Source organism: Sciurus carolinensis, chromosome 7 (genome assembly GCF_902686445.1).
Source record: "Sciurus carolinensis chromosome 7, mSciCar1.2, whole genome shotgun sequence".
Classification (NCBI taxonomy): Eukaryota; Metazoa; Chordata; class Mammalia; order Rodentia; family Sciuridae; genus Sciurus; species Sciurus carolinensis.
Window position 1 is genome coordinate 55,923,664 of NC_062219.1, and position 27,291 is coordinate 55,950,954.

The 27,291-nt window shown below is 34.6% G+C and overlaps 1 protein-coding gene across 5 annotated transcripts in view; it reads left to right on the forward strand.

Moving 5' to 3' along the window:
- The window catches only part of Pdss2 (decaprenyl diphosphate synthase subunit 2), a 255,118-nt gene that overhangs the window by 100,067 nt on the left and 127,760 nt on the right, over window positions 1-27,291 (forward strand). The gene's annotated exons all lie outside the window — the stretch shown is intronic.

Here is a 27,291-nt window from a genome sequence, read left to right on the forward strand (position 1 = left end):
TGTAAAATAAATACATATCTATGATTCTTTTTTATTTCCAGCTGTCTTATCCATAAAATATATTCTTCTACACTATTTAGAAATGACTTGCTTGCCATCTATGAAGTCCAGGGACCCTTCCTCATTAACAAGCAAGCAAAGAAAATTACTAGAGAGGCTAAACATGACAACTTCTTTGGCCAGTATCATTTTACACATCTGTCACCATTTGTCTATAAAGTGTAATCCCTAGAAAGGGTATCTGTAGATCACTTTCAGTTCTTACTCATTTGGAAATAATTTATGTTTTATGCTTTTAGGTTACTAATTATTTTTATGACAGTTATCCCATTTGATCCTTATAATATTTCATAGCTAAGAGTTGTTATACTCCTTTTCCTCTTAAGAAAACAGATTAAAAAACCTTGAGACTTTTTTAGGTGATATAGCTAGCAAATGGGGAAAGTGAGATTCTAATTGTGGATCTCTTCATTCTGAATCTCTTGTGTTTTTCCACCTTTCTGTTCTCTTTCAAATAATTAATTTTACTTCTACAAGTTACTAATACTAGTTATTAAATTGGCATGCCAAAAATGATCTTAGTATAAGAATGTCTTAAAAACTGGGTTTGGTGGTGCTTGTCTGTAATCCCAGCTACCTGGGAGGCTGAGGCAGGAGGATCACAAGTTCAAGGCCTACCTGGGCAACTTAGACCCTTTCTCATAATAAAAATAAAAAAGACTGGGGTCGTAGCTCAGTGGAGAGCATTTTCATGTGCAAGGTCCAGGATTTGGTCCCTACACCCCACCCCCGCCCCTCACCCAACACACAAAATGTCTTAGCAAAACTTACAAATTGAAGGCAACTTGGGAAGACTTTAATTCATGTACATTCTTTCCTGAGACCTACTGGAATCAAAGCTCAAAATTTTAGCCTTTAAATCTTATAGAAACTCTTGGTTAAGATTTGTTGAGATTATAGGAGAAAATACATAAAGATCTAGAATGAATGCTAATAGCCCTTTGGTCCCTGGAAAGCAAATGAACCTCATATCACCTAATATTCCTTATATCTGCTTATCATCTTCTATCTGCTTATATATTTGAGTAACTACATATATATAATGAGTAGCAGCAATTATCTTTAATAACCTTTGGACAGTACTGCTCAATACAGTATTTATTTGTTGTATAAGTGAATCATCCTCATTTTTTAGAAGAGAAAACCATTACTCAAGTTAAGACTTGTTGAAAATCTTCAAGGTAGAAAGTGGTAGAGTTGGATTAAAGTCCTGTTTTTATTCTAAAGTGTATAGCCATTCTACCCTTCAGGGGTTGTTATCTATATGTACATGGTACACTGTGATTTTACCTCATGGTTCTGATTTCTTACCCAACTTCTAAGAAGCAATTACATTGCTTCTGATCTTTCCCATAACATAAACTGGTAGATAATCATTGTAATTCAAGCAATCCGAGTAAAAGAACTTTGTGAAAAAGAAGTATACATCTGAACATAAAAATTTTCCAAATGACATTAAGTAGGTTTTATACTCAAGTGTATAGAATCCATAAATACATTTAGGGAATAATTCTGTGTATGGTTCCAGGCTATTTTCTACAATCAAACTTAATCTAGTAAGCCATTGGTGTGTTTGGTTGTTTTACATACTTGTTAATGTGAAAAAGTAATTTGGTATAGTACTTTGAGAAACCATTAATTTGTTTCTCTACCCCTGAAGTCATTCGTTTGGTTCCTACTTCCTTAATTGTTCAAGTGTAACTTTTGCTGGAGGCTTGTATCTATAATGCCACAGTGAATTATTTAACATTTGAGAGAAGTACTGATTTGGGAGCTTTTTAATTTGATTCCAAACTACTGGGATTTACGTTATTGGCATTTTTCTCTCATAAACTTGACTTTGATGTTAGCTAATGGGACCTTAGTAAATTACCTAAGGGGCCAAAAGTGAGTTAGGTGATTGCTTTTGTTTGGCCCAAGAATACAACTGGTGCTGTGGATTTGTCTGGTCACATAGTGGCCAAGAAGGGTGAAAGTTAGGCTAAACTGTAATAACTACATTTTAAAAAACAGGCACGATAACCACATTTATAAAAAGATACTATAAACATCCACCATAGCCTTTTACCAAGAAGACCTTGAGTTTAGGGTTTATCCTACCAACCCTAACTTTTAAAATATTGACTGTAAAGCCAGTCAAAAAAAGTATTACTAAATTTTCAAGTATCCCTAGCCATAATTGAGAAAATGCTTACTACTTTGTAATCTATCAATGATAGAATATTTTTATTTTTGTGTACAAAAGATAAGATCATTATAAAATACATGGTATCAAAAATAGACTTTTCTAATGTAACATGGTTATTAAGTTTAAAGAAATTTAGGAGAAATTTTTGACTAGTGGTCCAACTTTCTCAATTGTTTTGCAATAACTGGCTCAGTTTTTTTCTCGTATAACTAGCATTTAAAAACAGACCACAAACTAAAAATATTTTCCCTCTACCTTCATTCCCTGAAACTTCCCAACACCTTAACTACAGTAAGAGACTGAAACAAGTATACTAGACACATTTCTTTTCTTCCTGTGTACGTAGCTAGGCCATTTCCCAGTGTTAGCTTGGTCATATGACTGAGATCTAGACAATAGAGTGTGAGCAGAAGTGATATTTACTATTTCCTGACCATAAAAATCTTGCATTTGTAATACCCCTTAAGAAGATAATCTTGGGGCTGGGGAGATAGCTCAGTTGGTAGAGTGCTCGCCTTGCAAGCACAAGACCCTGAGTTCAATCCCCAGCACCGCAAAAAAAAAAAAAAAAAAAACAAGAAGATAATCTTGGAAGTGACCCATTCAAGATGAAAGATAACTTGCATCCCTATACCCCAGTACCTCACAATGTGACCTTTTTGGAAATAGAATTTTTACGGAGGTCCTCAAGTTAAAATGAGACTATCAGAATGGACCCTAATCCAGTGTAACTGGAATTCTTATAAAAAGGGGAAATCCGATCACAGACACACTTCATATATAGAGGGAGGATGCCCTGTGAACTAAAGATGACCATCTACCGGCCAAGGAGAAAGGCCTGCCTGGAATAGAATTTTCCCTTACAACCCTAACAAACTCACATAGTAGGGATAGAGAAAAAGAGATGAGATGGAAAAGAAAAGTTGAAGTCATATTGTGAAGGACCTAAGGAATCAGGGCTCTGTCATGGAGAAATAGTGGGGTGCCATTCAAGAGGCAGAGAGTAGACTTGGAATCTGAAGACAGACTGCACAACTGATTAGCTGCTTCAGCATGTACTTTAGAGAATGATTTTAAGAATTAAATGAGTGAGGACTGGGAATACAGCTCAGTGGTAGAATACATGCCTAGCATATAGGGAATGAGGCTATACATTCAGTCCTGAACACTGTAAAAACAAACAAAAGAATGCCTGAACTGCTTTAATAATATATCTGTGCTGTGGAACATAATTAGCTGATGCTTAGAAGATGATCCTGAAAGTCCAAAAAATAATCAGCCAGTAAGTTATAGAAAGAGCCTCTCAAGAGGGAAAACAGATTTGGAGGGACTATGGGATTTTTGCCTGAAACACTTGGTTAAAAACTGAGTCATTCTCACACCCATTAGGTTCTCTGATTTCATGCCTTTTTTCCTGCCAAATTTCCCCAAGTCTGTCCCAGAGTTAAGGTCTAACTGTGTGCAGTCAAACAAAAAAGTCCCTGGTCAAATAAGCATGGACATGCCAGGTAATTAACAGTTAAAAAGGTTTCTTCATTTCAGATTCTCAGGAGTTATGTATATTTGGTATACATCATGAACATCTAAGAAGAGATGCCCTCTCCTGATTATTTGACTTCAGAACCCTTTAACTGCTCTCAGCAGTGCATCTTATGGAATCCTGCAGAAGTTCAGTAAATATTATTTTATTTCAGAGTGCCTAACTTTGAATCTTAATGGAAATTTTTTGAAGTAGAAATATACTTTCGCCAATGAGAAAACAGAATCAGAAAAGTGAACTTTCTGAGGTCCTACATGAAATGATCAAGTAGGGAAAGAAATATGTCATATTGGTTATAACTTGCCTGAGTTCAAATTCTGTACCATCACTTATTAGTTGTGTGACCCTAGAGAACTTAGGACAAGTTAACCTCTCTGCTGCAAAGCTGTGTTGGACAGATTAAAGAAGGTATAATATTTATATTATAATATTTGGAATAGTGCCATCTGGGTGACTGGATCTTGGGTATAACATAAATATTCTAGACCAAAACAAACATTTGAATCACACATTTTACCTTTTAAGACAAACACACCATGTCATTATGTAAAGCATTATGTAATGTGATGTTTATTTTTTTTAACTTTATTTTTTTGTGTGGTGCTGCAGATCGAACCTAGTGCCCACAGGTGAGAGGCAAGTGCTCTACCACTGAGCCCCAACCCCAGCCCATGATGTGACATTTAAAGAAAGGAAAAGTATTAATGAAATATCACAAAAAGTAATCCACCATAAAAAAAAAAAATTGTGGACTATCAAGTGATTTTTTTTTTACCCCCGAGATGGAGTCTTGCTGTGATCTGAAACTACTGGATTCAAGTGATATCCTACTCTACCTATAAGTCACTGGAACTAGAGCCACATGACACTGTACCTGGCTAGTGAAATTCTTAAAATTGCGTTAAACATTTATTTTCTTGATTTCTTTTTATTTATATTTTTCCTTCAGGTTTGAACCTATTTTTCTTGTACTACATTTTCTTTATTCTCCTCTGTTATCTGCAGCTTCCATTCTGGTACCTATAAGACGTGAAGTTTTTCCAATAGTTTAGACTGTTCTGTGTTTGTGTTGTCCTCCATTCCATTTCCCCCAGCAGCACAGGGAGGAGAATAAGCTACTGTGAAGACCACTGCAGGGATGGTATACCCACTGCTGTCAGAGTTGAAGCAGAGCAACTCACTGGGCCACATGGAAACTCAAGGCATACTTGCCAATTTTGAGGCATTACCACTAAATTTAATTACAGATCTATGATGTCCTGGGACACACATGTTAGAGAGTGTTGCCACCTTCCTCTTGCCCACCTCACTCTATCTCTTCTGTTTTCTGTAAAGATCAGTTTAGATATAAGTTGAACATGCGAGAATGAAGTCATTGTGTCATAAATAAAGTGATTGTTAGTATTTCTGCTTTTAGATAGCCTGTTGTCCAGGATACATAATGGACACTGACACATTTTAAAGCATGCCAATTCTATTGTAAACAAGCACTTGTATCCTAGTATTTTTGTGATTTCTGGGTAGCAGGTGAACTGATGAATTAGAATAAAATTACAGGGGCTGGGGATTGTCACTAACTTGCCTAAGATGCTGAAGTTCTGACTTCAATCCCTAGCACAATATACATACACATTCACATAAAAAAGAATAACATTTCTCATTCTTTTGGTTGTACATGATGTAGAATCCCATGAGTAGTATAGTTATATATGTACATAGGGTAATAATGTCTGATTCATTCTACCATCCTTCCTATCCCCAAATTATACTCCATTATGTATGATGTATCAAAGTGCATTCTACTGCCATGTATAACTAATTAAAACAAAAAATTTTTAAAATATTGATTAAAAAAGAAGAACATTATGGATTGAAATTTTTTATATTTATTTGGAATATTGATAAGAAAAGACTGTATCCACATTACTCCAGCATTTAATATATTCCCAGCACACAGATGGTAATCAGTGACTATTTGATCCTGACTGACTTCTTATTGCTAGTAGTATTTAATCTTGGATCAGGGAAGACCTTTCTAAAAAATTCCCAAACTCTGAATTATAAATGTTAAGATTAACACATTTGACCGCACAAACAATAATTTCTTCAATGGAAAAAATTCCCATAAAGTCAAAAGACAAATGCCAATAGTACAAAAATTCTGCAACATACATGACCAAGGGCCAAGTTTTAACCTACAAATCAGTAAGATCTTATAAATTAGGAAGAAAAAGATAATATAACACAAACATAGACAAAGGACATGAAAGGTCAGTAGCTTAGAAAGTTCATTCTACTATTAGAATGAGGGTCCTACAGTCTTTGAACTGAATTGAACTTTTATCTTTTGACCTCTGATCCTGTGATCCTATGAAAATGTATGAACAATAGATTTTTTTTAATTAAGAAAGTCAGGGATAAAGTCAAATGATAGTTACCATCCATGTTTAATTATTAATTTCTTAGTTACTGAGCTAATTCTTCACTAAACTCAGTGTATTATTCAAGTAATTAAGATTAATGGTTTAAATACTAAGGTAATTGTTGGGCTTCAAGAACTTATCACAAAAAGCATTATAAATATGTCAAATCTAGAAAAAAATCAAATTACTGATCTTAACATTACTTTTTCTTTTAAGTGAAAATTGATCTGACTTGGTGTTAAAAGAAGTGGAGGTAGAGTATTTAGAGGTCTATGTGAAACAATCTGAATAAGAGAGGTAGAGAATATAAAGCAATGAAAGAGATGAGGGTTTTTGTTGTTTCCCTATAAACCTGTAAATTTAGGCAGGACTTGGTCTCAGCTGTAAATTTTATACTCCATAATTTATCATTTTAATATGATACTAATTAGCATCTGATGACGTCTAATCATAGTAACAATAGGCTGTGACTAGCAATCCTCACTATCACTGGGCACATAAGAGTTATCCAGTACTTAAAAATGACAAACCAAATTAGCAAACAGTGTTTCCCTTGGGCATTGATCGAATCAAAAAAAATCTTAAGAAATGAGACTTAAGTAGGAACATGTTGCTAATATTATTTATTTAAGACTCAATTACATAAACATGAAAGAAGCGATATATAAATGTTACATATAACATTCAAAAAAATAGTTATGGTGGTTGTTGTATTTAAGATAATGTGTAATTGCATAGAAGAGTCTGGATGAAAGCTCACTTACCTGATAACAACAAGTTGGGGAACTTGGGGAAGGGATGGTTTGGGAGCATGTATAAAGGAATAGTCAAAGGGAGCTTATTTGTAATATTTTAGTTTTTTAATAAAGAATCTATTTATATTTTTATATTTTAAATTATCTCAAAATTAAAAGAAAACTGTATTTTATACTAGTAAAACAATGGAAACCTATATGAAAAATATTTTGTATTGTACTATAAGAACCTTAAAAGTGAGGAGTGCATATTGACCAATTTTAAATGATTATGCTAAATAATTTAAATTAGTGTCAGCTGTTGAAAATAATTTCAAAAGATATCTTAACTACTCTACAAATCTCAAGAAATGAAAGCATAAGCAGTTTGGTTATATATTCCTATTGATTGTATTCCACTTACAACAATAAAAATAAACTCCATACACAAATCTAGCAATATCACTAATTCATTACAACCAGTACTTATTTTCTTCATTAACTTTTTATTGTTATTTTCAACTTGCACAACATGCACAAATGCAGCAATTATATGTTGAGCAAGAAGGGGAAGGCTCTTTATGTTCCATGTACTGTACATCAAAAGTCATTACTTCACCAGAGCTTTGGAAAAACACAAAATAAGATCAGCCTCTTACAAAATAAGTATAATTAATGGCAAAAAGTAGGTGGGCAAAGCTACTAATCTACTCGGCTGAGAGTTAGTTTATTGTATATAAATAACATGATATAGATAAGCCTGCCTAACTATATCACAGCAAAAAACAAGCTGCATAAATTGTTTTGTTAATGGTAAAACTTTTTTTTAAAATCTTTTTTCTTTAAGGAGGGTGTTGACTAGTAAAAAGCCAAAGTCAATGTCCAGTGTCTATCTCTTAAACAGTGCTTAATTCTTGACATTTATCAGTAAAATGTTAGTTCCGTGTAATAGAAGACCTGCAGCCACTTAAAATTTTTAATGTGATGTGCATTTCTAATCCCAGCTACTCAGAAGGCTGAGAGTCAGAAGGATCACAAGTTTGAGGCCAGCCTGGGCAATATGGCAAAACCCTATCTTTAAAAAAAATTAATGGCAATCTGCTCTATAGCTTCATGACTTCATACTGATTCTTTGAACCCAAATTCAGGGCACCCCCTAGTAGTAAACTGTGTTGTAATAGAAACATAAAAGGGCTAGAGGACTGGATTGTTTCAAATATGTGACTGTTTAGTTATTTGACCTTAAGCAAGTAACTTAACTCTGCGTGTTTACTCATCTATAAAATGAGGGTTGATAATGGGTTTCATACTAGGAGCTTAACTAACATAACACTAATGTGGACAACATATCACTTTAATGGTATGTATATCTTTGTACATATCTAATATGACTTATCCTGACCACCTTCTGTCTGCAAGGCACAGGACTGGACATTGAGGAAAATGTAAACACAAATAAGAAATAGTCTTTAACGTCAAATGGCAAGTTAAGGAAATAATTTATGCATTCGTAATGTTATTCATTCTAGAACCTGTTTCCAGAACTTAACTGCTAGAGCTATATCTATATTCACCACTGGGTTCACCATCCACCCATGTCCATAGTCAGTTTCTTGGTTTAACTAAAGATGAGTAATCCAGAATACCCCTCATACAAGATGCTAGGTCAGAACTGGCATCTATACATGGTTTGGTGCCTGAGGAACTCTTGTTACTATGCTCTTGTACTTTCTGACTCTGGAAGCTGCATAGCTGGATAGCACAGGTAATAAAGGCAAAGAGGGCATATTCTTGGGATAATTACCTCTACCCCTGCCTGGCATCCTTGCTCTCTGAAGTTGCTAGCATCTAGAGTCAATGTTTTTTGTTCTGAGTCTTCGTTTTCCCCATTGCCTCCTTTTCTCAAGTTTTCACATGGAGTAGAATATCTTAAATTCTTCATTTGCATCCCATTCCCCACAGGATTAAGTATGTGTTCTTTAACATAGTAACAGCCAGTTCCTAAAGTAAAAAACATGGTATGGGTTTCTCTTTGCCCACCTAAGAAAGGGTACCTACAAGAGCCTAGCTGATCTGTTACTGTTATAATTGCGTAGGCTTGATCAGAAAGGAAACGAGGCTGAGGGGGCCCAAAATGGGGGAGAAAATAATGATCAAGGGACTGGAGGTCATGATGAGTCAGATTATAAGGGCAGAATTGGTAATGCAGTTAGAGAGCTAAGAGGTTAGGAGGTTGTACTTAGAAAGTAGGACACTTAAAGATTTCAAAGTTGGATCAGTTCTGAATGAATGTTTCAGTAATGCCTAAGAGTAGGTTTCATAGAGTTCTGTGGAGGTTGATTTCGGCAGATATAGAAAGTGTACAATGGTCTTCACATGATTAGATTCAACCAGGAGAGCAGAGCTGATAAAAATGCCAGATACCAGAGAATGCAGAATGCCAAAAAAGAGGCATGATGGCTTCAAAGAACAGTGGCTTTTACCATGATGGTGAGGAAATAATGCGAGTCCTAGTCCCACCTCTCAACTCCTCAGTTTAAGTCTTAAACATAATGCCCCTGATAATAGAGTACTCAGATATCCTAGGAAAAACCATAACCTAGAGGGAATGTTCTATGAATTCTTAAAGCAATTATTATTTTGTAATGACCGATTTATGTACATGTTTTCTCAGTAAAGTACCTTCTAGAGGTCAGGGCCTTTGTCTTAGTCATCTTTCATACTAGTATCTCTCCCATCACTGAACCCTCTATGTATTTCAAAACTTCCAGGTACTTCTTAACTATCTGATAGTAATTTATTTGCTTGGTTTTTTTTTTTTTTTTCTGCACTAGATTTATTCATTTTCTCATTGATTGATTAATGCAGGAAACATTTGTGAAGTACCTACTGTGTACAAAACTGATTATAATATAGAAATATAATATAAGTCTAGTACTATTCCATGATCTTTATATATGTTAATTCATTTATTCTTCACAACATGGTTAAGAAACAAATCACTTTTGGGGGAAAACAGGTTTAGAGAAATTGAGTAACCTACTCAAATTTATATTGCCAATAAAATATCAGAATTGAGATTCAAACCCTATTTGATGTAGAATCCATGCTCTTTTCAATACTATTAGAAAGCCTGTAGATGAAGTATCCTAAATGTACTTTCTTACTCAACTCAACATCCATCCACAGCACTGAGCACAAATTTTTATGTTCTGAGGTTGATGATGTTGAATTGTATAGTTGGGTAGGAACCAAATTCCAAACTTTTTCTTTGATCTCCAAAGCCCCAACACGTGATGGACACTCGAGTGCTTTTGTGTATTATTGTTGATTTATTTAAACAAAATTTCCTTCTGGGATTGAATGTGAATCATGGTGGACTCTGTACATCTTAAAAAATAAAAATAAAAAAATTTTAATGTTTGCAGACCATATCTCTTTTGCTGCACATTTACTTTCACTGATTTATTCTCTATCTGTTGTGGAATAATAATACTTGTATATTTTCTCTGATACAGGAACCACTTTTTAAAATCAACTTCTGCCCTAAACAGATGTTCTAATGTATTTCCTTTATAGACAAAAAGCAAAATGTCATTTGTTATTAGTTCTGAAATGCACATTGCTACAAATTTTTGTATTAAAATTATTAACATTCGTACTCACTGGATAAACCATTTGAAGGCAATACTTGGATGATTATGCACCTACAAGATTTTCTACTGTCCATGGATAATTTGCATCCAGCAGTAATATGGAATATTTATTTATCCCCCCACACATACTGTGTGCTCTCTCTCTCTGTCTCTCTCCATATATATGTGTGTGTGTGTATACACACATATATATGTAATTACTTACATATTCATTGCAAATAATGATGTTACATATTTTTAGAGGCTGTGCAAAACGAACCAACAAACTGAGGCGCAAAATAAGTTTCCACCCCTTCTTTCCAAAGCTGTATTTAATCACTTGAACACTATCCAATATAGTAGAAAGCTGGCAGACTTCTCTTTGCAGCAGGCTATGTAAAAATGTTTATAATTTACAGCTTATTATGCCATGCAAATGACTGTGTTCCCAGTGAAGAAGAGTGAGAAAATATGGCTGTGAAATTATTTAACTCCCTTTTGTTAGTTGTTTTCTGGCAACAGTAGAAGGATACTTTGCACTTAAAATGCATTTTTGTACCATTCAGTTTAAAACTTTATAAATAGGAGTTTCGTTTTCTTCTCTATATATAGATAGGCCTGAGCAATTTTAATTTAACAAAAACAATAAGCTAATATCAGAACTGTCAGGGTATTTAAATGGAATAGTACTAAATTATTAGAGTTTAATTCAATTTATTTCTTCAACTTTGCAAAACCTGTTTTTGTTTCTGACACACCTGCAGTGCTTAACAGGCAACTTGTTATTTCCAAAGGTACCTTCTGCAAACTTTTATACTGTCTGCATTTTGACTGAAAGTTAATCTTCCTTAGGAACAATTAGAGAGGTGATCAAGAGAACTTGAACCTCTCTGTAATCTGCTGAACATATCCACCCACTTTAGGTCTTCCCTTAGCATTTTCTAATTTTATGGATTCCCTCCATTAGATTCATAAAGCCCTAAAGACAGTACCACATAGTCTCTTGTGGTTGCCATTCCCTTTGTGCCTGGCATCCTATTACAAGTTTATACCCAATAAATACACTAGGTCAGCCAGAAAAGTAGCTAAGACTGGCTTTTAGATGCCATGCCTTATAATGGACCTTCCAGGAAGGAGGTGCCTAAGGGAGACAAGTAAAAACATAGAAAGTGGTATTTAAAATTCTATCTAGCCTTTTTCCTTCTAATTCTTCAGCTCTATGTGAGAGGGGAAGAACTTCCTATTTAATTTACACAACCCTGAAGATAAAAGAAGAAAAACTTATATTTAAATATTTAAAGTACTCAAAAATATGTTTAATTTTTCTGTTCTGACTTGTTTTAGAATTCATTTATAAGCTTGGGACTTTGTAGCACTTTATCTGTTCTTATTAGTCACATTCTTTTTACCTTTGTGCAAATCATCCAATATTGCATATATTTAAATAAGAATTTTTATGCACCTGCAATTTGTGCTTTTAAGAAATAATTGATTACTGTCCCAGAGAAGGTGGGATTTTTATGTCAATATCAAGGCACTACTGTTTTTATTGTGATTATTTTCTCTTCAAGGAATTTTTGGATATAAAAACTTGTCTTTTACAACCTCATGGGAGAATTTGTTTCCTTCTTCAAACCAATTTTTAAAAGTTAAGCATTGCAGCAAACTTAAAAGTCACTTCAGATTGTGTCAAACTGAAAAACTGGATATAATAATTTATTGTGTTTTCTTGACCGCTGATTTTTGGGTGAACAGAGACCTAGAATGTGCTGGACCCAACCCTGTGGATGGGAGGATGGGTGCCTAGTGCTGCTCTCCGATGACCTCTTCTGGCCTCCTGTTAGATGTGTTGTTGAAGCCCAGCTGCTTCTTCCTAAACTGCCTTGAGAGAGGATAGTGGTCCAGGAAAGTGAAGGGAAATGAGCCAGTGGAGACTTCCTTATGATCACCTCCCAACCTCCCATACCCAGACTCCTTTTACTACTCTTGTACCACCTTTAAAAAAGAAAGTCTGCTTGTGAATCACACATAACTTTCCTATGTTTATATATGAATACACCACCAGTGAACACCAAATCATGTACAATTACAAGAATGGAATCCTAATCCCATGTATGTATAATGTGTCAAAATACACTCTACTGTCATGTATATCTGAGAAAATTTAATTTTTTAAAAAAGTCTGCTAATGATTTTATATATAAAATGATTACTTGATTTTCTGTTTTATTAGATACACTTGTAACTGCCAGAGCATCTAATGACCGTGAGATAACCACTCTCACCTCAATAATGAGTACAAAATTAAAATTAAAATTTTTATTAACAGCTGTGCCTTTTTCCAGGAATGAATGACTTTCCTTAGACATTTTTTAAAGGGGAAAATAACTCACCTCTGTGAAGAATTCTTCATTTTGAAAAATCCTTAAAGTTCTGGGCACCTCAGACTAGGAACCACTGATCTAGATGGTATCATTAAGCAAGAAGTTCTCCTTTAGTGTTTTTTTGTTTTGCTGTAGAAGTGGATTCCTTCTGTTAGATTCATAAAGCCCTGAAGTTAGTACCATATCGTCTTTTGAGGTTGCCATTTTCTCTGTACCTGGTCTTGTACTACAAATTTATACCCAATATGCCTCAGGTCAGATGTTACTTGAAAAGTAGCTAAGAGTATCTTTTTAGGTGCCATGGGTTATAATGGGCCTTCCAGGAAGAAGGTGCTAATTACTAATTTAGTACCGTTTTTAAATCGTAGAAGATTGCCTCTAATTAGAATTCAGAGTTCAATTTCTACTGCATGCATATTTTTTTGCACCATGGTAAAGTAAAAAAAAAAAAACTTAAGTCAAACCATCATAAGCTGAAGACCATCTATATATCATAGCCATAAATAGTAGCTGTACTAGAACAACTACTAAAATGACATTTCCATTTTTTTCTTTTTAACAGCTTTTGAAGGTATCTTATTATACCTGAACTGTACTGGGGACCATACCAAAAGAATTAAATCAATATGTTATCTGTCCTCTAAAAGTGTATTATCTCTTACAGATATTTTGGGAAAAAAAAAACACATATTATATATTATATATATATATATATATATATAAAACGTAGTAAAAAAATTATATATATATATGTATATAACGTAGTAAAAAAATTAAAGTGGTTCTGTTATTTATATCTCATGTTTTTATCAGTTTAAAGGAAAAGAGACAAGAATCCTTGTTTACCAGGGTAAAGATTAAGAAGAATAATCAACAAAATTCAAATGTTAGTCATGGCAAGTTATCCAGTCAGACTTACAGTTAATATTAAGTGATTTATATATTCATCTATTCTGAAATATGATTGAATTTATGTGGATGTAACTAGAAAATGATCTCCTTAAGATATCTCTTTTAGCTGGGTGCAGTGACTCAGGAGTGGCTAAGGGGGATCCCAAGTTCCAAGCCAGCCTCAGCAACTTATCGAGGCCCTAAGTAACTTAGTGAGACCCTGCCTTAAAATAAAAAAATAAAAAGGACTGGGGATGTGACTCAGTGGTTAAGTGCCCCTGAGTTCAATCCCTGGTTTAAAAAAAAAAATGATAAAACATGATCTGAACTGTTCTAGAACATGCATACTGACTTTATTTTATAAAGCCTGTCAGTCTAATTTCAGGATGTTTTCTTCTAACTTTTCTAACTTGGATCATTTTTTGAAAGAGATTTCTTAGAATTGTATACCCGGATAATCTGAGGTTAATAATCCCCTTTTAGCCAACTCTCTTTTCTTCACATTCTCAATGTATCTCTCTCTTGTGGTCTCACTAGATGGAATTCTTTAGGTGCCACACCAGGTGTTACTTCCTTGCAGAATCCTTTTGATTTTCTGTTCAGTCTTTCATCAATCTAGCCATCAGCTGGTTTGAGCACAGAGCTATGGTCTTCTTCCTTTTTTTAACCAATGAATTCTCAGAACCTATCACATGATCTGACATATAATAGGCACTCAATAAATGTTCATTAAATGAAAGCAAGGGTTTTTTGAATACTCACTACAATTGTAGTCTGTTAATAAAATATGGGGAAATACCTTTGAGTTTTGTTCTTCTAACTCTAATATCTTTCAGCATTTTTATTAATATAGTTTGATCAGGTCTTTAGAAATCGCTTCACAAGATCTCTTTGCTGCAATTATTAACCCTGCTGCTAATTCGGATGTTGTTAACCAATTGTCTGCTGATTTAGCAAAATCCATTAAGTAGCTCTTAGTTAGCAGTAGACATCTTAATGCTTGTAACTTACTCCAAGATCTGCCCTCCTGACCAGATCTTTTTATAGTTATATCTGCAAATTACAATTCACTAAATACCAGTAAGTGTGGGTTTGTCACAAAGATTAGAAACAAGGTTATCTTTTTTAGGAAATAAATATTTATAGTAGTTCATGAGTTTATAACCAAATTGTGCACCAAAGCAGTATAAAAAAATGTTTAAAAATAAGTTAATGTAAATGAGGCATTTCAAAGTATAGGGTGGTGCCTCATCATTAACTTTAATTTTGTGACTCTTGTCAGTTGATGTCACAACCTTAGTGTTATTTTTAAAATAGTGTTTTTTTAGGGGTATTTAATTAAGTAATGTGGTGTTTGCTTATTTCGGTGTGTCTTTGTTCCTGTCAAAGCCATGCTGGCAGGGCATTGCTTTTCTTTTCCCTTTTGTTAATATTCTGTGTTAGATAATGGTCTTGCAAATAATAGATTCCAAGGACCTTTGATCCACCATTACTGTAAAATAAAATGCAACTTAATTTTTTCTGGGCATAATGGTTTTAACCTTGTGTACTAATTTGACTGTGCTTGTGGGGGCAGATCCTTAAATGAGACGCAAATGAAGGAAAAATTGCTAATGCTGCCACTGTATATCTAATGAGCACTGTGTAATAAACCATAACCTCTTCGACATTTCTCTGGAAAGCGGCGTGATTATTTTGGATGGCTAGCCCTTTGTGGATGGCTCATTACCGTCTGGCATAATATGTATTGATAGAGACTGTAATTGTCAACTTCTATTTGACATGCTGCCTCTAATAAATATGACTTGCATCACTGGAGCCCACTAATGGTTATATGAGAAATTGTAATTAAAGGAAAATATATATATTTTTAGGTTTACAAATAAACATGTATGTAAAATGTCTATAGAAAATTGTCTGCTGTCTCATCTTCCTTCTCCCTAGCCTCTGAGAGTATTTGAAGCTGCCCCTAAGTATTGGTGCTCTTTTATTAGTACAGGGGCCAAGATGAGACAACATGTGTGTGTTTGTTTGTATATGTGAGAGAGAGGAGCAGAAAGAAGCATCTTCATTGGCAAAGAAGTAACAATATGAAAAACTCCATCTACCTATGTATAAGACCCATAAGATTGTAGTCTCTACACTCTGGTTCAGCTCCTTAAGTTAATGCTTTATAAAAGAGTCTTGACTCTTATGATTCACCTTTCCCATGGCTTTCTTCAGCTGTATTTTTCCTAACTTTATTCTTATGAATTTTAGGTTCTGGGCTGAGGTTGTAGCTCAGTGGTAGAGCACTTGCCTAGCATATGTGAGGCATTGGGTTCAATCCTCAGCACCACATAAAAATAATAAAGGTATGGTGTCCATCTACAACTAAGAAAATTTTAACAAATTAATTAATTAATTTTAGGTTCTGTGATAAGGGAAGTAAAAGAATACCTAACAGGCCATAGTAACAAAATATAAATCACAAGGATATTAAAGGTCCACAGAATACCTTACACAATATTTGGGGGTTGAAGATTACAGTTGCTTAATGTTGTAAAACATTTAGGTCTAGTCAATTTATAATTTCTGAAAATAATTAGAATGTTAGGAGAATAATATTTCTTGTTGCCCAGTGTATAATTATACTATATTCTGAACTTTAGACAAGTAAGTATATTCTTGGTTTATATGCTGTAATTCTTGATTTTAGTGAAATGGAATCCTAAGCATTGTACATAAAATTAGACATGAACACATATTTATATTTCCTGGACTAGGCCTAGGAAATGGTATGAAAATTAGGCAGTTCTCAGGTTTCTTCTTAGGAATGTCAAGTCTAATGTAATTTTCAAGCTAAGAAACTGGAGGCCCAGCGAGACAAAGAGAAATAATTTTGGGCAGAGCATAACTCTATTCTTCTACCCGCAGTTTTGAATCCTGGTTGTGGTCTAGATTTCTTGACCTCTTTGAACTCCAGCAAGTACACTGGGACAACAGGGTAGCAGAGTTGTCAGGATGGGTGGGGGGCAGGACTTTGTACATGTGGTATTTAATGTAGTACTTTTGGTACCTCATAGATAATAGATAAATATTTATAAATATTTTCTTCTTCTTGCCCTTTTATTCTCCTTTCTTCCTGTACCCTTCACAGATGACCACATTTCTAATCTAGTGCATTCTCTGTTTGCTCAAGGATTTCTTGTCCGTGAAACAGACTTTTCATTTTGTAAGGTCATACTAGCTAACACTTATTAGCAGCCAGGCCATTATAATTTTCTTACATGGATTAACTTCCTGGCTCACAACAACCCTAAGAGGTAGGTATTGTTATTTATCCCCGTTTAACAGATGGGAAACACTGAAACAAACAGATGAAGTTAACTTGCCCAAATGACCTAAGGATTTGAACACAGGCAGACTAATTCCAGAGCCATACACTTAGCCACTTAGTATACTGCCTCTGCCAGGCATCCTTTCTCACGTTCATATGGCAGAGGGAAAGAACAGGTTCTAGTGGAGGTTGTAAAGGGTCCTGTTCTCACCTTCCTCTGCAGGGCTGAGATTGTCCTTATGTGACATATCTAACATAGCTGTCCGTGGTTGGAAGGTAAGTCATGAGAGGGGAGAATCAACTCTACTGTAGGAAGCCAGAGCAACAGGGAACTGAATAACAATTATTCTTGCGATAGAACTGTCCAGTAAATGCCAAATACTTGCATTACCTGCATTCACCATGCTGTCTCCACTACAGGGGATAATGTTCCCACCTTTCTTCATCTGACTAATTCTTGCCTATCTCTAAGATACAGCTCTGCTCTCTTCTTCTCTAAGAAACCTTTTGTGACCGAAGGCTGAGCTAAGTACTCTTTTCTGGTCTTCTACAGCGCACTGTGTCTAAGTCTGTACTAAGATAAGTGGTGACAGTAAAATAGCTTCCTGTACTAAGCTCTGTGCTGAAAACAGTTTATACATGTTACCTTATTTACAGCTCATGGTCATTCCAAAAGGTCATTAGTGATGGCTCCTTTATAAAGATAAGAACAGTAAAACTGGGAGATGTTAAATTATTTAACCAAGATCTACACAGCAAGTAAGTAGCAGATCTGAGATTTAAACTAGGTCTTACTCCAAACTCATATTCTTAAAGGCTACAGTGTATTTACCATACTATATTGATATTTTCTGCTTTTATCTTTCTCATAATCACATAATAAATTCATCAAGAACTACACTGTCTTATTCATCTTTTACCCCAAATGCTATCAAAATTGTGCATTTGAGGTGAAAGAAACAAATTATGTATTAAAATGTGCTTTTTTTGTTTTTGCTAAATGTACTTAAATTTTAAATGTTTTGAAATGAGCTGAATTTAATGTAATTTCTTTTGACTTAATACATTATCAAACTATAAAAATCATATACAGAAGATGTTATGGACTGAATTGTGTCCTTCAAAATTTACATATTGAAGCCCTAACCCTGTTATGACTATTTGCAGATAGGGCTGTTAGGGTGGTAATTAAGGTTAAAGGAGGTCATAAGGGTGGGATCCTAATGGGTTAGGGCTTGTATGCTTATAAGAAGAGGAAGAGACAACAGAGAGATCTGTATCACATTGTGCAGGCACTGAAGAAAGACCATATGAAGTCACAGTGAGAATGGGACTATCAGCAAATGAGGAAGAGCACTCAAAAACAACAGTTCCTCATCACCTTGATCACAGACTTCTAGCCTCTAGAATAGTGAGAAAATAAATGTGTGGTGAAGCACCAATCTGTGGGTTCTTTTATTTTATTGTTATGGCAGCCCAGGCAGTCTAATGCAGTAGGTTATTTTACATTTTCTTGCTTTAGGATTTAAATCAACTATTATTTGAAGAAATGTTCATAATTGACAGTTGAATATGATAAATATCCAATACCCACAGGTAGTCCCATATGACGGCTCAAGATTTGCCATTAATAATATAATAATAATAATGTTAAGAACTTTGTAGAAGCATACAAAAATTGAATTGTTTGTGTTATAGGAATTCAGAACAACAGCCTCTTACCATGAGTCACCTGAGGAACAACCCAGCATCCTTCCCTTCCCACAGTGTGAGCATCACAGCTTCCACATCTCTCTTTCCTCTCAGAATTCCTGGCTCAGTTCTTCCCCATGGACAAGGGCTTATGGAAAGGCAAACTCTGTGTAGTCAAAGGGTAGTTTAATTAGGAACCATCAAATTTTTAAAAATTAAGGTCAGGGGAAGCTGAGCAGCTACATTTTTATCTTTTAAGATAACTCCAGAGTATTTTCTGTATCACCCCCCCTGTTAGAAGTCTTGACTGCATTCTTTTCTTCAGAATGAGAAAGAAGACAAAAGGCTAAGTTAGCTTCATTTATTTCTCTGCTATCCTCCGACTGAATTAACTCCGTAAGGCCACTCTGATTAATAAGTAGGATTCTGTTTTAGACCACAGCAGAGCACTTGTGACCAGCTGAAAGTGTGCTGGTAAATTAGGTAGTATAATGACTTGACATTCTGATAATTAACTGTCAGTGAATATTCTTCTGTGGTATCTAAGACCTAGCTATCAACTCACATTTCTTTGGTTTAGGTAGCCTTACTGGAGCAAAATGTAAAGTAAGAAGCATGTTAATTTTCTTTTGTCTATGTGAAAATGACTTTTGGGAAGACAGTAGCAATTCAATCATTTTATTGTTCATTTTTCCAAATCATTTGAGAAAAATCAGGGCTGTGGGGAGAAAATGAAGGATGTTCCTGGACTTTTCTCCTTTTCTAGACTTTTCTCCCTTTTTTCCTTTTTCTTTTTTTTTTTTTTTTTAATAAGTAATTTTCTTATTTCCTTTCTTCTCAGTCCCTATCAGAGAAAAAATACCCATGCCTTCGTACTAAACCCATTTTCTGCCCATATTCCAGTCTCAGCATGCTGGCTACAGCCACTTTCAAACCACCTCACAGCAATTGTCAACACTGGTCATTGTCTGGCAGGGGCAGTGAGCCCTGTTGGTACCAGCAGAGGCTACCACCTACTTGGAACACCCGGAGCACTGTGGTGGCAGCAGCAACATCCTTGCTTTCAGTGAACTCCATTCAAGAAGAGCCCAGCTTTCCTGTCACCTTTCCCAAAGGGCTTTCCCATTCCTCACCCCAAATCTCCTGGGATCATCATGTATCCCTACAGCAGCTAGACTGTGGCATTCATTCACATTTACGTACTCCATAGTGTTCCTTAAATCTTTTTATGCACTGTATCTCCCACTAAATTTTGAATCCTCAGGGCATGAATCATATTTTAAGCTACTTAAGAGAAATACCTACAGGTTCATACTTTGGTACATACTTACTGATAAAACAAAAAACTCTTCTTTATATTTCCAGAGCATAAGTAATTTTTTGATGATAATGATAATCAGATAATCGAGGTGAATACTTCCATCAATTTTTACTTGTTCTGACTTTTTTATTACTATGTTCTGCTGAATTTTTTTTTTTTTTTTTTTTTTATACTAAGGATTGAACCCAGGGATTCTTAACCACTGAGCCACATCTCCAACTGCCCCACCTTTTATTTTTTTTAAAAGGCTAGAGATTGAACCCAGAACCTGGTGCATGTGAGGCAAGCACTCTACCAACAGAGCTATACCTAGCCCCTTTTTAATATTTTATTTTCAGACAGGATCTTGCTAGGTTGCTTAGGGCCTTGCTAAGTTGGTGAGGCTGGCATTGGACTTGTGATTCTCCTGTCTCAGCCTCTTGAGTCACTGGGATTACAGGCATGTGCCACTGTACCCGGCTCTGCTCTGCTGATCTTTGACTTCCAAATTGGTTTATGAACCATTTGTATCATCAACTCTCAAGAAGACTTCTAATGGGGGAAAAGCAGTGACTCACTTGTCTTATTCCTTACAGCCTTGCTTTTTATATAAAGCTTACTTATAAACACACTCATTTATAAATAGAGGAGTCATCAATATTTTAAAAATAATTACTGTAAGCTCCAATTACTCTTTAAGCAAGTGAACTTGATAGGATGGAAGTCCAAGAATGCAGAGTGATGAGAAGAATCTAATTTCCTTTAATTCTTGCTAGTGAATAGGAAAAACAGTAATAGTAGAGTGCCATGATGTGTAGATGTGGAAATATGTAAAGGCATGAAAGGCAGTAAAAAACTCTCAAAAAGAGGAAAAGGGTCAGGCTGCTTGGAAAATTATAGAGACACTGCAAAGTTTGTTCAGAATATACACAGTACTACAGGCAACCACTCTCCCAGCTCCCTGTTTACAAAGTTTTATGGAGTAGAAGTTTCCCCTGTATGAGTTGGAAGTATATCAGATGATCTCCAAGTTCTCCACTGAGTTCTCTGAATGCACACTTTTTAAGCTGCTGCCTGGTGTTCTAGATAAAACTGTGAGTAGAATGCCTGCTGATCAAATGTGTAGTTTTATTCATTTGCAACATTGATGCCTGGGGCACATTTTCATATACCTTTGTCTCTGTTTATTATTTTTTATCCTTACCATTCCTTACACTGCTCAAGAGTAGGACTTGAATGTGTTTATGGTGTAAAGACATTAGCAAGCACATTCTAAGCACTCACAAAATGAGATTGGCAGAACTATGAGCATATTTGGTCTTGCTCAGGTGCATTTTAATAGTTAAAAATGTATATCTTGGGACTGGAGTTGTGGCTTGCCTAACTTGTGTGAGGCACTGGGTTCAATCCTCAGCATCACATAAAAAAAAATAAGTAAATAAAATGAAGGTATTATGTCCATCTATGACTAAAAAAATATATATTAAAAAAAAAAAAAGAGCCTGCCTGAACTTCGAGGTCCCACCTTGCAATCAATACCCCTCCAGCCATCCCTCATCTAGGAAAATAAAGATTTTTTAAAAAATGTAGGTTCTCAGGTCTGGAGATAAGGCCCAGTGGTAGAGCACTTGCCTAGCATGTGCAAGGCCCAGGTTCAATCCCCAGTACCAACCCCCGCTACCCCGCAAAAAAAAAAAACCAAGTTCTCAGAATATATATGTACTTTAATGAATCATATTACCTGCCTTTCTCAAAAGTGGAGATTAGCACTGAAGATACAGAAGGCCAGAAGAAGGTACAACCAAAAGTAATGTGGTCTTAGAGGGGCCTTTATGAAAAATCAAATCCTTTTGCTTATCACTATTTGGGGTGTGAAGCCAAAATTTGAAACTTGATGTATTTTACAAATTAATCTTCTCTGAGGTGGGGAGGCACATTTTTAGATATGTCTGTTTTTTATGCAGAATCAAACAAACTTCACTAATTTGATTATAAAATTTATCTTTGATCATCTTTGACTATTTTGTATTTTAGTGCCCTGTAAGCACTGTTAATTGAATTTTAAAATAATCGTTGGCTAATTTCTGCTGATTTCAGGGCATAAGTTAGAATCGTTTTTCTTCACTGAATCCCAGGCACGAAACTAGTTCATGTACTTATCACAAGCCAGTTGATTTACTTTTTAAAACAGAAGTAGAATAGGCCATTTAGCAATATCTAACAGTTTTAAATGACATTTTTTTTGATCCTATAATTTTACTTCTAGGAATATATCCTCAGAAGTACTCCAACATATACACAAAGATATATGTAGAAGGATGTTCACTGCAACATTGTTTATGATACTGCAGAGTAAGAAATAACCTAAACATTTATTACTGAGGTCTGAAGAAAATTGTGGTACAAACATACAGTGGATAAAGACCTATCATTAAGAAGAGTGAGATAGCCAGATCTGGTGGCACATGACTGTAATCGCAGAAACTCAAGAAGCTGAGGCAAAGAGGATCATAAGTTTGAAAGCAGCCGGGGCAATTTAGTGGAGCTCTGTCTCAAAATAAAAGTTAAAAAGAGAGCAGGGATATAGCTCAGTGGTCAAGCACCCATGGGTTCAATTTTCAGTATCACAGGGGGGTTAAAAAAAAAAAAAGAAAGAAAGAGAATACAGAGTGAGGTAGTTCAATATGTAGTGACACAAAAATCTTCAACTATATTAAGTGAATAAAGCAAGTTACAGTGCCATATGTATAGTATGAACACATTTTTATGGGAAAATGCATAGCATTTGCTATATGTTTATAAACATATGTTAAAAACATGCAACAAAAGTCTGAAAGAAAAGATGCTAAACTATAAGAAAAAGAACTTCTGGGGAAAGAAATAGGAACCTAGTAGGGTCCCAAAGGAAGTGAACTGTATCTGTATCCAAAGAAATGTAATTTTAAATTTGCTGGTAGCTACACTAAAAATACAAAAAGAAACAAGTGCAATTAATTTTAATATTTAAACTAATATATTGAAAGTATTGTATTTCAACATGTAATCATTATAAAGTACTTATTCAGATATTTTATTCTTTTATTAATTTTTTGTTATATATGACAGAATGCTGTATAATTTCTCATTTTTCTGAGGGTACTTGTTGTAGGATCACATCAGTCATGCAGTCATATATGTACATGAGGTAATAATGTCTGTTTCACTCTTCTATCCTTTACACTTAAAGAGTATCTGAATTTTGACCAGCTATGATATTTTAAGTGTGTAATAGCTACCTTACTATCATATTGAACAGCTGAACTCTATATACTTTTATAATTTTTATTATAGAGTATGCTCTCATCTGACTTGTATGATATCTTTTTTAAAAGCCATTCAATAGTAGTGATTTTTTTTAAAGGTGAATTTTAATGTCACCTTATTTCACCTTGTACTCTTCCTGCACCACTTTTCTATGAAAAAGAAATTTGGAGATACTTCTCTTGAAATAAGCATTTGTGGATTTTCATTCCAATGAACACACCTCAAGTCCAGATTAGAATTAAGTGATATAATTTTAAAAAATGACTGAAGATTGCTCTGTGTAGCCTGTAAATTATGGTTTATATGTTTTTTCTTTATTTCATATGTATGCATTATTTCCTCGTATGACAGTGGCAACCTTTTGAACATTTTCATTGCTTCTGTAGATCCAGACCAAAAAGATAGCTGAAAAAAAGATGTGAACTTAAGGATTTTCAGTGTGATTCTGAGTAATAAGGTAATTTGAGTGAATAAATGAGCTATATACATTTGTTTCTCAAAATAATTTTCTTAGAAGTTGTATATGTATGCTTTCTGCATTCATTTTTTGAAATACCTTATAGTTAAGTTGTAAAGAAAAAAAGAAGAATTACTTTCAGGCACCTAATAAATGTGTCCTTTATATTTGGCTTTGGAGATGATTTACTATTTGTCACATATCATAATTTTTTTTTCAGTAGGAGTACAATGATATTTCTATTTTATATTATTACTATTTATAATTATTTTATATTGTTACTATTTGTAATTAATTTCATGAACAATTCCAAACACTTGAAAAATGAAAATCAAGAAAAATAGCCTAAGCTGGGTGCAGTGGCACATGTCTACAATCTCAGCAACCTGAGAGGCTAAAACAGGAAGATAGCAAGTTCAAGGCCAGCCTCAGCAACTTAGCAGGGCCCTCAGTAACTTAACAAGACCCTGTCTCAAAATAATGAAAAATATGATTATTTCAATAGATGCTGAGAAAACTTTTGATAAAATACAACATCCCTTCATGCTTAAAACACTAGAAAAAATAGGGATAGTAGGAACATACCTCAATATTGTAAAGGCTATCTATGCTAAGTCCAAGGCCAACATCATTGTAAATGGGGAAAAACTGAAAGCATTCCCTTTAAAAACTGGAAAAGACAGGGATGCCCTCTTTCACCACTTCTATTCAACATCATCTTTGAAACACTAGACAGACCAAAGAAATTAAAGGAATACGAATAGGAAAAGAACTCAAGATGTCACTGTTTGCCAATAACATGATTCTGTATTTAGAGGATCCAAAAAATTCCACTAGAAAACATCTGGAACTAACAAATGAATTCAACAAAGTAGCAGGATATAAAATCAATATGCATAAATCTAATGCATTTCTATTCATAAGTGATGAAACCTCTGAAGGAGAAATTAGGAAAACCACTCTATTCACAATAGCCTCAAAAAAATAAAATATTAGGGAATCAATCTAACAAAGGGGGTGAAAGACCTCTACAATGAAAACTACAGAACACTAAAGAAAGAAATTGAAGAAAACCTTGGAAGATGGAAAGATCTCCCATGTTCTTGGATAGGCAGAATTAATATTGTCAAAATGACCATTCTACCAAAGGTGCTATACAGATTCAACGCAATTCCAATTAAAATCCCAATGACATTCCTCATAGAAACACAGAAAGCAATCATGAACTTTATCTGGAAGAATAAGAGACCTCAAATAGCCAAAACAATCCTGAGCAGAAAAAGTGAAGCAAGAGGTATCACAATACCAGACCTTAAACTATACTACAGAGCAATAGTAACAAAAACAGCATGGTATTGGCACCAAAATAGACAGGTAGACCAATGGTACAGGATAGAAGACACAGAGAGAGACCCACATAAATACAGTTACCTCATACTAGACAAAAGAGTCAAAAATATACAATGGAGAAAAGATAGCCTCTTCAACAAATGGTACTGGCAAAACTGGAAATTCATATGCAGTAAAATGAAATTAAACCTCTATCTCTCACGCTGCACAAAACTCAACTCAAAATGGATCAAGGACTTAGGAATTAGACCAGAGACCTTGCACCAAATAGAAGAAAAAGTAGGCCTGAATCTTCATCATGTTGGCTTAGGACCAGACTTCCTTAACAAGACTCCCAAAGCATAAGAAATCAAAGCAAGAATCAATAAATGGGATGGTTTCAAACTAAAAAGCTTTTTCTCAGCAAAGGATACTATCAATAATGTGAAAAGATTGCCTGGAGAAAATCTTTTCCACATGCACTTCAGATAGAGCACTAATCTTAAAAACTTAAAAAACTTTACACCAAAAATACAAAGAATCTTATCAATAAATGGTCCAAGGAACTGGACAGAGACTTTACAGAAGAAGACACACAGGCAATTAATAACTATGTGAAAAAGTGTTCAACATCTCTAGTTATTAGAGAAATACAAATTAAAACAACTCTAAGATTTCATCTTAACTCCAATTAGAATGGCTATTATCAAGAACACAATAATAACTGTTGGCATGGATTTGGGGAAAAAGGCACACTTTTACATTGCTGATGGAGTTGCAAATTGGTGCAGCCACTCTGGAAAGCAGTGTGGAGAATCCTCAGAAAACTTGGAATGGACCCACCTTTTGACCCAGTTATCCCTCTCCTCAGTTTATATCCAAAGGACTTAAAATTATCATACTACAGTAATGCAGCCACATCAGTGTTTATAGCAGCTCAGTTCACAATAGCTAGATTGTGGAACCAACATAGATGTCCTTCAAAGATGAATGGTTAAAGAAACTGTGGTATATATACACAATGGAATATTATTCAGCTATAAAGAGGAAGAATATTATGGCATTGGCAGATAAATGGGTGGAATTGGAGAATACCATGCTAAGTGAAATAAGCCAATCCCTAAAAAACAAAGGCTGAATGTTTTCCCCGATAAGTGGATGATGATATATAATGGGGGTGAGGGGTTGGAGTGAGAGAAGAATGGAAGAATTTTAGATTATGTAGAGGGAAATGAGGGGAGGTATGAAAAATGGTGGAATGAGACAGACATCATTACCCTATGTACATGTATGATTACATGAATGGTATTATGCATCTATATTGTGTACAATCATAGAAATGAAAAGATGTACCCCATTTGTGTACAATGAATCAAAATGCAGTCTTTAAAAATTAAAAAATAATAAATACAAAAAATAATGAAAAAAAGGGTTGAGGATAAATTATATTGTTATATTGTGTGCATATATGTAACAACAAATCTCATCATTATATAAAACTATAATGTACCAGTAAAAAAGGTGGAAAGAGAAAAAATGTAAGCAATATAGTATTACACTCATATGTTACAGAACCTTTTTATAGTTTGTTTCATAAGTAAGCACTTTTTGTAATTTAAGAAAACTTAAGAGATAGGTTATTATTGTGCTAACAATTATTTTTATAATTCTCTTGGCTACTCAGTGTCAGCAACTTCATGGAAGTACATCTGGGTGGTGTTATTTGTGATTTTTAAAACCTCTGTATGTGGTTATTGAGTTCTATTGATCATGTGGTTTGACTTTCTCCCCTACATATTATTTCAAAGATATATAGAGTTCTAGTGATTAGATATCAATTATCATTTACTGTGTGAGAAACCAATAAAATTTACTGTCCTGAAAGGTGGGGCTAAGGAAGTAGCTCAGTGGTAAAGTGCCCCTGGGTTCAATTTCCTGTACCAACAATAAAAAAGGAAAGAAAAGAAAAATAGCCTAAATAGAGAGTGACTTTACGTGGGCTTGAAATTTTTTTTTCTTTTAGCATAAAGGAAATA